The sequence below is a fragment of the Callospermophilus lateralis genome, chromosome 2 (genome assembly GCF_048772815.1).
Source record: "Callospermophilus lateralis isolate mCalLat2 chromosome 2, mCalLat2.hap1, whole genome shotgun sequence".
Classification (NCBI taxonomy): Eukaryota; Metazoa; Chordata; class Mammalia; order Rodentia; family Sciuridae; genus Callospermophilus; species Callospermophilus lateralis.
In genome coordinates this window covers 4,252,736-4,261,581 of record NC_135306.1, presented here as the reverse complement: position 1 = coordinate 4,261,581, position 8,846 = coordinate 4,252,736, and positions in this window count along the sequence as shown.

Sequence of the window (8,846 nt, the reverse complement as noted above, 5' to 3'; positions counted from 1 at the left end):
CTCAAATGTAAAAGCAAACATGGCAAGCTCAAGGATCAATGAAACTTGGTGAAGTCTATATGGTTTACTGCTGGGAGCCATCAGCCAAGTAGGTATGACAAATTCCTTGCCAGCTTACTCCCATGCTATCTAGTGGAAGGACTTCTGAAAGGTGACCTTGCTCAAGGACCAGGGCAGGATCCGTGTTTAGGGTGTTCCCCCTTTAGAATAGGGCGGTTTAGCATAATAGGAGATTAGGGTGTTCCCCCTTTAGAATAGGGCGTATCCTGCTGCTGAGTTCCTCTTGAGTTCTTAGGGTCAGACAGTATATTTGGGAGACAGAAGCCCATGTGGAGTGGATTTGGGCAGAGTAGTGATTTTGGGCAGAAGTGGATTTGGGCAGAGAACATGGATTCCCCCAGAACGTGTTTGTAGAAGGCCGGTATGAGTTCGGGAATAAAGAATTGCTGTTTGAATCTACAAGCTGTGTGGAGACTCGTGATTTGTGCCCAGCCAGAGACTGCGGCATTTGGTGGCTCGTACGCGGAACATCTGAAGACAAGGTAAGTAAAATTGTTCGCCCCTGAGGAAGAGCGAAAGAATGGGTGACCATTTCAAAAAACAATTCGTTCTTGTTTTGATTTATTTTGTTTTTATTTCAAGTTGCCTGTTCCTAGAACTTTCTCAGGCAAACTGGGGAAAATGGTTGACTCAAGGTTTTAAGTTGTTCGCCTCCGAGGAAGAGAAATTATTAGAGAAAAAAGGCACCCCAGTAAGACCAAGAACAGCTAGGGCATATGTTGATACAATACAAAGATGTAGCCCATGGCTTTTTAAAGACGAGTTATTAAGCATATCAATGGGGCCATCATGGTATCCTGTAGAAGGATTTTTCATCAACAAGAAAGAGATGGCTAGTTCTGTTTACTACGCTTGTCTAAGATCTTGGTTTTTACAGACATCTGATTAATTTACAAAACTAGAGTGTTAAAATATCAACCACTAAATATGAAATCAAGTACTCTTTACTTATTAAGTTCCATAAGGTAATATATTTAATCATTATGTGTGTTTTCATAAATTGGTGAATGGAAAAATGTTTAATATTGCTTTGGTCTATGTCTTTGCTGAAACAAGGTTACTAAGTGTTAAGATTCTATTAGGTGTAATTTATATACAAAGAGTATAAGAAGTTTCAGTTGGGTTTCAATTACAGTATCATAAAAAACATGAAAGTCTTTCATCTTCTTAAAGTGGAGTAATTTGTCTAAGTCAGAAATTTTATAAGGGTTATTTCAGAATGTGAATTTATAAAAAGGGTTAACGGTTAAAAAAGAGATAAAAAGATTCAAGATGTGAAAATAATATTTTAATATAAAGGTTAAAAAAAAAAGAGAAATGTTTCTAAATGAGATAATCTCTGTGTGGTAAAGTAAAAAGTTGTAAAATGCCATTTAAAAAGATTTTGAGGAAACTAGACTTACTTTAAAAGTTTGAGAAAGGAAGAAAGAAGAAAAAGGTATTTGTACATGGCAGATTGAAACAAAGCTTCTTAATGGAGTAAAAAAGGCCTTTGGTTGAAGGGCAGCCATGTAAACTAACATTAAGCGATTTAAACAGAATCTAAGCCTCGTTTAAAAGAGTGAAGCTGTAGGTGGTGAAAAAGTACATTTAAAAGTGCAGTATAGATAATAATTGTAAGACTTTAAAAGGTTAATTTGAAGGTGGTTAAGATGCCTTCATGATGGAGAAAAGATTGCGTCATTTGAAGCCTAGTTAATCTTAAAAATTGGAAAGGGGTATATATCCCCCAAAGATAAACTTAAAATAACCCTTTTTACTCTAAACTTTTTAAATTTGGATTCATCAGGACTTAGTGCTCCGGAAAGGCATATGTATCCAAAAAATGTACATAAGACTAAAGTACTTTGGAAAGATATTCTAATGGGACAATGGAAAGATCCTGACCCAGTGATTTTCTGGAGTCGGGGTTCTGTTTGTTTTTCCACAGGAGAACAGCAACCGATTTGGATTCCAGAAAGACTATAACCAAAACGATTTCTACAGATCGAAAAGAAGATGATTTGACTCAAATCCATAACAGCTGATATCCAGAACTCCAGCTTGGCCATTCTTACATCTGCGACTGTGATTAACCAGGATGCTTTTTTCAATATCTATTTTATTATTGCATTTTTCCACATCATAAGGTTCTATTTTATTTTTTGAGCTCATACAAACCTAGGTTAATGTTTTTCTGAGTTTTATTTTTTGACTGTGGAGTTTTTAAACATTGCAATGGAGATTTCACCTAGGTAAAGCTACAAGGCCTTTATTATTATCTTATGTGTTGTACGTTTGTTTGCACATTTGTGTTTTGTGTTGTATGTCTGTGTGTGCGTATTTCATATATGAGGAGCGCTCATGAGAAAATGGATCCAAATTATTATTTTTTTTATTCACGTGATTTAAATGGCTTAATTTAAATTAGGTAAACAGCTGTTAAGGATTGTTTTTAAAGGTGGTTAACAGATCTGCTTGTTTACTAATTTAAATCAGGTAAACAGCTGTTAAGGATTGTTTTTTAAGGAGGTTAACAGATCTGTTTGTTTACTTTCACCTTTCCTTTTCATTATATTTAATAATTCTTTTCAGGATAATGTCTTTTTAGCATCATTGCCAGAATTCCTATCTTCATCCCAATGAATATAACTCAACAAGTATGCTCAATCAAGGAGTCAACGGATTTTGGGAGGAAACGGACTTTGGGAGGAGACGGACAGATTGATAGATTCCTCCACTTTGAACTGCTTACAGAACTTGCCTAGACTATGTAACTATCATTTGGTACAGCGAATTGTGGTGATGCTGGCATATATTTGCTGATGGTGTCACCAGTGATGCAATTTTTATTTCCTTGCCAGCGCACCACATGTTAATTGTGGTAATGCTGGCATATCTTTGCTGATGGTGCCACCAATGATGCAATTTTTCCAAAGGAACTGTCAATTGGCTTGGTGTCGTGGCATTTCTGTATCCTCCTCCCTTCTGCTAGTGATGGTCTAAATTTGGGAGCCAATGGCTATATGCTGGACCGGTAGTCAGTGACGGGTATGATCCAATTGCAGTGGTATCAACCTAAGACAGGAGGCTGACGCCTAAAGGTCAGTTGCCTAAAGGTCAGTTTTCCGATGACGGGTAAAAACCATATGTTGAATTGGACAACCTACCAGGCACGGTCCTTAAGCCACATTAACCTCACTCCCCCACTGGCACCAAGGCCAAATTTGGGGGCCAACAGAGGTGAGGCAAAGAACCTCACCCCCCCACTGGTGCATAGACCTATCCACAAGTATGGCTGTATGCTGGACTGGTAGTCAGTGACGGGTATGATCCAGTTGCAGTGGTATCAACCTAAGACAGGAGGCTGACGCCTAAAGGTCAGTTTTCCAATGACGGGTAAGAGCCATATGTTGAACTGGACAACCTACAAGGCACGGTCCTTAAGCCACATTACTTGTTGTTTAATTAATCAGAAGGGGGGAGATGCTGGGAGCCATCAGCCAAGAAGGTATGACAAATTCCTTGCCAGCTTACTCCCATGCTATCTAGTGGAAGGACTTCTGAAAGGTGACCTTGCTCAAGGACCAGGGCAGTATCCGTGTTTAGGGTGTTCCCCCTTTAGAATAGGGCGGTTTAGCATAATAGGAGATTAGGGTGTTCCCCCTTTAGAATAGGGCAGTTTAGCATAATAGGAGATTAGGGTGTTCCCCCTTTAGAATAGGGCGTATCCTGCTGCTGAGTTCCTCTTGAGTGCTTAGGGTCAGACAGTATATTTTGGGAGACAGAAGCCCATGTGGAGTGGATTTGGGCAAAATGTGGATTTGGGCAGAAAACATGGATTTCCCCAGAACGCGTTTGTAGACAGCCGGTGTGAGTTCGGGAATAAAGAATTGCTGTTTGAATCTACAAGCTATGTGGAGACTCGTGATTTGTGCCCAGCCAGAGACTGCGGCACCTAGAGATCACCGAGCTCATCTCAGAACTGAGGCTCCGAATCCTGCTCCACCAGCGCTCAGCCAGCAGTGCTCTCAGTGGGTGTCTGTCGTGGGCCCCGCACCCACCCATGCTTCCTGTGACCCTCACCACCACCCAAAGGAGGAGGGACCCCTCTCTGCTGAAAAGCAGCCTGGGGCTCAGAGAGGTTTAGCAGCCCACCTGAGTGTTCAGAGCTGGTCAGTGGCCAGGTTGAGTTTAACTGAAGTCCTCTGTCCTGCAAGGCCAGACTCAGCACAGCCCATCACTGGTCCTCAGATGGGGTCTTCAAACAGCCCCCAGGGCAATGAGCTAAAAGACAATGTATGTGTGTGTGTGTGTGTGTGTGTGTGAGAGAGAGAGAGAGAGAGAGAGATTTCACTGGCAATTTCTTAAATTATTGATTATAAAGATGAAATCATCTTTTGATGTGAACATTTGAAAGACATTTCCATATACTAAGACTTCAACTTTTAAAGTCAGTGTTGCTCACAAGGAGACCATTTAACAGGATTCTTCCATGGCTCAGGCTGAGTCAGGGCGTTGTGTCACCTGTCTGAGAGACAGCGCTGGACTCTGCTGTGAGGGTGAGGACTCCTGCCTAAGGAGCAGGACTGACGCCTCGAGCACTTTGCAGACTCTGTCCCACCTCACAGGACACTCTGCAGAGCAAACAAGTTCTGGCATTTCCCACCCAGTCTCCTTACCAGGCAGATGGTCCAGCCATGATGGGAGGCGGCCTTGAGTAGAAAGCTGGACAATCAGAAACGCAGACCATTTGACGACAACCCCGGGGCAGCTTGCTGGGCTGCCCAACTGTCAGTGCCCATGTATAAATTCCAGAGGGCAAAAGTGTCGTTCCAGAAGCCCTGGGACTTTGGTCTGGTTCTGCCCCTCACCTCAGCACTGAGAAGCTGGAGGCCTGTCTGACCCATTCCTAAGGCTCCGTCTGGGCTCTGTGGGATTCTGCGCTTGGGGACCAACCCGTGTCCCTCCCTGCCTGAGGCCGATGGCTAACTTAGGTGCAGCTGCTTCCAGAGCCAACAGAGTAACTCAGGGACAATAGCGCTGCATGCGTTTGCAGATTTCTTTACTTACACGGGAGTCAGAGGGCCCAGCCCGGGTGGGGCCTTCTATTGCTTCAGACATCGCACCACACCTCCAGGGTCACTCTGGCTCCTGAAGACCTGAGTGACAGGCAGGCCCTGGGGCCTGCGCTTCCCAGCGCCTGTCACCTGCTGTGGAGGAGGCGACTGTGTTGGAGCCGCATGGCTTTCCTGCGAGATCAGCACAGGGTGCAAAGCTGTCGGCAGGCCCTGGGGCGGGGTGGCCCCCGCACTGAGGGAAGTGGAGAGTCAGCCTGTGGAGGGTAGCGGGGCAGAGGGCCGCCCCTGGGAGCAGCCCTGCTCGGGAGCCTGAGGGCCGCAGAGTGAGGGCAGGCTCACGAGCCCCCAGGTCTGGGGCAAAGGCTGCAGGCGCCAGAGGCTCTGGTTCTGAGGACCCCACAGAGCTGTGAGCGACAGAGATGTCTGGGGTTTCAGTCAGTCAGACTGGTGCGCCCGAAGAGAGCTAGCTTGCAGACTCCAAGTGAGAGGATGAGCCAGGGTCAGAGTCTGGATATGGGGCGCCCCCTGAAAAGATCAGGGCCGCTCCGAGGGGCAACGACTAGACCGCGAGGGCTGGACCGCAGCAGCAGATGATCCATCTGGTGGATCAGTCATTCAAGTGGCTCGTGGGCAGTGACTGCAGGAGGTGCGGCATGGCCGGGGGAAGCCATCACCGAGCAGGGGGCGGGGTATCCTTGGGGACCCTACCTTGGCTCTGGCTCCATAGTCTCTCTCTGCTTCCTCTCTGCCATGACCTAAGCTGCTTGCCTCCACCACCCTCTTCCACCATGATGTTCACCTCGAGCCCCAGGGACTGGAGCTGGCTGTCCATGGACTGAGACCGCTGAGACCATGAGCCCAAAATGACTTTCCCTCTAGGCTGTTCTTGTCAGGTATTTCTGTCACAGCAACTTAAAGCTGACTAACACAGTTGTAAGGTCACCAACTCGTCTCACAGAAGGACAAACAGGTGGGCATCCTTCTGTCATATCCAGCAAGCACTTAAATCAGGCACAAGAGAGACACATGGCCCTGCCTTCCCTACGTGCCACAAAGCCCAAGTGGGTAGAGTTGAAAAGCGCCTAAGTGCGTCTCCTTAGGCACCTGTTTATTTGTAGATCATTAGCCCTGGAGCAGCAATGGCTTCTGAGGCCTTCTAAGCTACTCCTTATTCAGGCTAAATCTAACTCGTGGGACACGGTTGAGACCCATCTGCAGTAAGAACCAAGAGCAAGATGTCTCAGACATTCACCCCTCAGTAGGCACACGGAAACCTGGAACTTTTGCCACCAATGCAGGATGTTTTTAGGGACTTAAGCCAGGAGTACACCATATTCTCCCCTGAGAATTTCCATGCACAGCTGAAGAAGCAGGTTGCCGTGTCATGACTCCAGCAAGTTCTTACCTGAAGCTTGTAGCAGATTTGGAGAGGTCTTAGTCAGCTACTCACTGCTACAACCCAAAGTCCTGACAAGAAGAGCTACCAGAAGGAAAAGTTGACCTGGGGCTCATGGTTCAGGTGTTCAGACAGCTGGCTCCATTCCTGGGCTCAGGGTGAGGCAGAACATCCTGGCAGAAGAGTGTCGCGGAGGGAAGTGGCTCAGGACATGATCAGGAAGCAGAGAGAGACTAGGTTCAGCTCCCAAATATGTATTCCCAAGGGTCACCCCAGTGACCCACCTCCTGCAGCCTGCAGTCACCACTCAGCTAATCCCATCAGGGATCCTTTCACCGACTGGGTTAAGTCTCTCAGAACCCAAGCCTAACCTTCCATCGTCTCACACGTGAGTTTGGGGGACACCTCACATCTAAGGACTCTAGACGGAGACTCTTGACTTCATCTCACGCAAACTCCCTCTGGCAATCAGTAAGGCTGATGCACCATCCCCTGGCTCTGAGGGCAGCCGTTAATCCCCAAGAATTTCCATAACACTGACAGGGGCGCGTGTCCTTGTAACTCAAAGGCTCTCTGTGAGACAACCTGGAATAGCTAGACGGGGGGTGTCCAGGGGACACAGCACCAGTGGTCGCCATGTGGCTACAGCTGCCCACCGCCTTATCTGAGCTGCCCTTCCCCATGGTAGCTCCAGTGGCCGCAGGAGACTCCTGGGCCCACTCTGTGCATCAGCTTTGCTCCTCCTCTGCCTGGCACAACCCCTCCCCTCTCACCCTGAGAAGCCCCCACTCATTTCCAGTTCTCATGTCACCACTTGTGCGTGGGCTCCCCTAGTTCTCCCCCAGCCTGAGCTGTACCCAAACCTTCCCATCCCAACAGGATCCCTGTGCTCCCTGTCCTGTCTCCCACCCGCTTGCACACCCTCCACGGAGTGTCCTTTGGCCTCCTCCTCTGTCCCCCTCCACGTGGTTGGCCAACCACTCAAGCCCAGGGCTCCAGTGATGCACGTCCCTGAGCTGTGGAACAGTAGGTACTGAGAGCCACTGCCGGGACTTCAGGAGGCATGGGCTGCATGTAGGGTGACCAAAGTCCCCCAGAGTCCTGTCACTTACCTTGGCTAAGAGGAAAGAGACCGTGAAGAGTGACTGGCTCCTCCACCCAGCAGGGACCTGGGTCCTGATGGTGGCACTCCTACACGGGACACAGTGCTGCGGTCTGAGCTAAGCCACGCTTCCTTCACACCAGGCTCTCCAGATCCCCCGGGTACTTAGGAGCGTGAACTGACCTGAGTCCACTCCAGGGACCTTCACTGTGCCACTGTCCTGGGAAATCCATGCTCAAAGCCCAGTGATCACTGTCCCAAGAGGTGTTAGTCAGCTCTTTGTCACTGCGACCCAAGGACCTGACAAGAGCAAGTATTAAAGGAACAGTTCATTTTGGCTCATGGTTTCAGAGTTTCAGTCCACGGATGGGCGACTCCACTGCTCTGGGCTGGAGGTGAGGTGGAACATCATGGCGGAAAGCAGCTCAGGACATGGAAGCCATGAAGCAGAGGGGCCCAGGGGAAGGGCACAAGGGAGACGCACCCTTCCAGGGCACAGCCCGGGGCCACCACCTCCAGCCAGTCCACCTGCCTTCAGCACCACCCGGCTCAAGCCGGGATGGAGGACAGGTCACAGCTCTCACCGTCTAGTCACGTTACCTGCTGCATCAACAGGAGCTTCTCCCAGACGGCTCAGGCCCTAACCACACAGCCAGTTTCCACAGGTAGGAGAATTCACCACTCGTGGTGGGAACGCGGCAAGTAGAGGAAGCACCCACTCTGGAGGGAGGTGCAGGGGGTGGCTCAGTCCCTGAGGGAAGGTGGGGGGGGTGCTGGGCGAAGCCTCTGGGGCCTGCTGTGAGCTGCAGAGGGGCCTTTCTCATAGCAGGGTGTGCTGCTTTTCAGGGATCTACTGGAAAGCTCCACGGACCTACGAGTGATGGGACTCCGTCCCAAGAGACCAGACCCAACAGCTCCCAAGGCAACAGTGGGGGGGCCTCTGGCCGGCAGCTGGCAGCCTCCGTGTCTCTGAGAGTCCTCTGTGTTGGTCATCACATCCTGGGTGGAGGCCAGGACCCTGCCCAATGGCCGGGCAGGTGGGGCGAGCGTGGCTTCCCTGCCCTAACTTCTGGGTAGGACGAAGGCTTATTAGATTAGCACTGGGACATTTCACTGGCTCCAGAGAAGGAGTAGCCCACCTGCCTTGAGGTTTCTACACTTTTACTGTTATTTCAGAATAATTTGGAAGAAATATCTCCATGTGAATACTCTACGTTCGTCGGCCAAA